The sequence below is a fragment of the Rutidosis leptorrhynchoides genome, chromosome 11 (assembly GCF_046630445.1).
Source record: "Rutidosis leptorrhynchoides isolate AG116_Rl617_1_P2 chromosome 11, CSIRO_AGI_Rlap_v1, whole genome shotgun sequence".
Taxonomy (NCBI): domain Eukaryota; kingdom Viridiplantae; phylum Streptophyta; class Magnoliopsida; order Asterales; family Asteraceae; genus Rutidosis; species Rutidosis leptorrhynchoides.
The window spans coordinates 298,405,780-298,409,089 of NC_092343.1; the positions used below are offsets into that span (position 1 = coordinate 298,405,780).

Sequence of the window (3,310 nt, forward strand, 5' to 3'; positions counted from 1 at the left end):
TGTCTATATGAAACCTATTTCAATTAATCAAATCTTAACAAGTTTGATTGCTTAACATGTTGGAAACATTTAATCATGTAAATATCATTCTCAATTAATATATATAAACATGGAAAAGTTCGGGTCACTACAAAAGGGGTCCTCATCACTCAATGAAGTGTATGCCATTATGTGTTTGATTTACGGTTTATAGGATATCCCTGACGTAAAACCCGTCTTTTTTCTTTGTGACTTTAGGTTGGCCGTAATGTTGTACTCTAAGGATGGAGGAGGGACGATGTCCATTGACGTCTCTAATACGGTAACAACATTAGCAACTACTTCGATGCTAGAATCCTCTATCTCTTTCTTCTTATCTGGGCTCTCCATTTCAATTTCTTCTTCCACCTCCTCGTCACTCTGGTCAGGAGCTTCAAGTATAATTGGTTTTGAGAGTTCTTCTAGAACGAAGTCCTATCCATTCATTAAAAGATCAAAATAAGGTGGGAGTGAAGATTGGGTAGGTGCGGAGTGGTTATTCTTCTTGTCTTCTACTACTATCTTCTTCTCTTCATTCGCGGAATAGAAGGTAACTTTCCTAGTAGATATGGTATTTATTTCGGTATTCCCATCAGAAGGACATACAGACTCATCGATCGTGAAAGTGACCTCTTCTCCACTGGCTCTCAAGGTGATAGCTCGTAAATAAACGTCAACGATCGCTTTGGCTATATTCATGAAAGGCCTTCCTAAGATTATAGGGGTTTTCATGTCTTCTTTATAATCCATAACCACAAATTCGATCGGAAAAAGGAATTTTTTGACCTTAACCATGACGTTCTCAGCTATTCCTTTAGGATATCTAGTGGATTGGTCAGCTAGTTGGATGCTCATATTGGTAGGGTTAAGGTTACCAATTTCGAGTCTCTGGAACAATGAGTAGGGCATGAGATTTATGCTGGCACCAAGGTCAACGAGAGAATAGATAGTACCAGATTGGTAGATAGAACAAGGAAGGGTAAATCATCCGGTATCCCCTAGTTTTTCAGGAAGAGTATTTAAGAGAATGGCTGAACAAGCGTTCAGCGGGACATTGGGTACTTCGGGTACCTTATCCTTGGTTGATAGGAGTTTCCTAAAATACTTCTTACTATAAGGATTTTTAGACACAGTGTCCAAAAATTTACCATCAAGCTTGAAAGATTTCATCTTGTTATGTCTTTGCTTGAGACGGCCTGGGAATAGAATGGGTGTTTTCCTAGTAGGTTTAGGTGATGACTCAATGACTTCTACCGTACGGGTATTAGTTAGTTTCTTTTCCTTAGAAATAACTGAAGGTTGACTATGTGCCATCTTTGAGTCATTTTTAGGACAACCTAGATAATCGAGACGTTGATTTAGCTGGCTTATTTGATTTTCAAGACTACTCAAGAGATTAGTCATGACTAACTCAGCTGCGTCTTATCTTGCTGTGATCATGGAGATGATTCGCAGTAGGACATCATCTAGACTTGTCTCTGGTGGGGTAGTAGGTTTGGTAGGTTGGTTGTGCGGATGAGCTAGGATCTTATCGGGAAAGACAACAGAGTCCTCACATTCAGCTTCATATACCTTGGCCGAATGTAGGTCAGTACAATTCTGGAATAATTGCACTTGAGACACATGTTGCGGGAGTTTCTTTAGCTCTCCAACTTCTATGGTGAGGTTTTCTATTTGGTCCGAGAGAAATTTGATGGTTTTATTTTTGATAGGATCAGAGGCGGAAAGCGGTGTTGCTGATGAGATGTACTCTTCTGTGTTCCAACCGTGATGGTGCATAGTCATCTCCTTGATCAATCTCTAGGCCTCGTCAGCAGTGAAGTTCATGAAGTTACCTTGAGAAACAGCATCAAGAGCAGACTTGTTGTTCGGATTCAGACCTTTGTAGAAGGTCAAAATTTGAACAGAGCTCTCAATATGGTGGTTCGGGCATCTTCGAAGCAAATGTTTGAATCTTTCCCATGCATTGTAGAGTGATTCATCGTATGCTTGTTGAAAGTTTACGATATCATTCCTAAGTCTGATTTGTTTTGATGGGTGAAAGTACTTGATTAAGAAAGTTGTTGCCATTTCCTCCCATGAGGTGATAGAGTTGGGTTCTAACCCCTCAAACCAGGTTTTTGCATGAAGAGTTAAGGAATAAGGGGAACAGATACAGGTGAACTACATCTTGTTCAACCCTGTTTTGCTTATATGAGTTGGATAAGGAAAGGAATCTATCTAAGTGAGAGTTGGGATCGTCATTTGGTAAGCCGTGGAATTGGCAATGGTTCTGAATGAGTTGTATGATGCTATGCTTAAGCACAAAAGAACCTCCGTTTGTAACATCCCGCCTTTTTCTGTTTACCTTCCGTTATACTATTTTAAAGTCCGTTATATAATTATAACAGCTTCCGTTAATACGTATTTTAAAATATTTCGTTTAGGTAATTCACGCACCCGCTTTGAAACTTGAGGGACTAAACTTGCCAAGTGACCAAACTCTTGACTAGGTCAACTAGTCAACCATGAACTCTCATCCATTCATTCACCTCCTTCTCTTTTTCAATACTTCAACTTTTCTCTCAAACACCAATTCAAAGATTCATCATTCATTTCCGATCTAGCAAGTGTTTCACAAAACAAATTACATATTTGGAATCCTTGCATCTTCCTCTTCGATTCCATACCAATTTTATCGCATTTGGGTAACTTTCTAAAAACACTAGATTTTGTGTTCTTGATAATTTTGACTTATAAAAGTGTTAATTAGTGTCTATGGCTCAAGGCTAACATGAATATGTGATTTATGTGCTCGATCTTGTTATTTTAAGTAACTAGCATGAACTTGAAAGTTGGTGTGTTTGATTTTGTGATTTGGTTGCTTAAATGTTGTTAAATGTTAAAAATTCATGTATTAAATGTGTTACTAGCATCACAAGCTTCATATTGATGTGTAGGTTGATTAAGGAAACTTCATTAACATGATTATTGTTTTGGTGATTTGGTTTAGGGTTTTATAGGCTTGATTATGAACTTTGATGGATTAAATGCTATGAAATATTGTTGATAAGTGTTTAGTTGCAATGTGTGTTCAATTACCTTCGAAACGTCATATCATACATGTAAATCGGTTGCCCGAATCATGAAACGCATTTAATTAACTTGAGTGTAATAAATGGTGAGCATTTAATGAAATTTTGGTTGTTGTAAATGTTAAATTGATTGATGAAATGTGTTTAGTTATTTTCCTCGTCAAAATACCTTTCCGATGATATAAGATACATGTTTTGATTGTTTGCGGATCATAAAT

The 3,310-nt window shown here is 37.5% G+C and overlaps 1 non-coding gene across 1 annotated transcript; it reads left to right on the top strand.

The window, feature by feature from the left end:
- Nucleotides 1-1,933: 1,933 nt before the first annotated feature.
- Nucleotides 1,934-2,040, top strand: LOC139879096 (small nucleolar RNA R71). The gene has a single exon (XR_011769947.1). It is a non-coding gene; the product is annotated as a small nucleolar RNA R71 (small nucleolar RNA).
- The last annotated feature ends 1,270 nt before the right edge of the window (nt 2,041-3,310 follow it).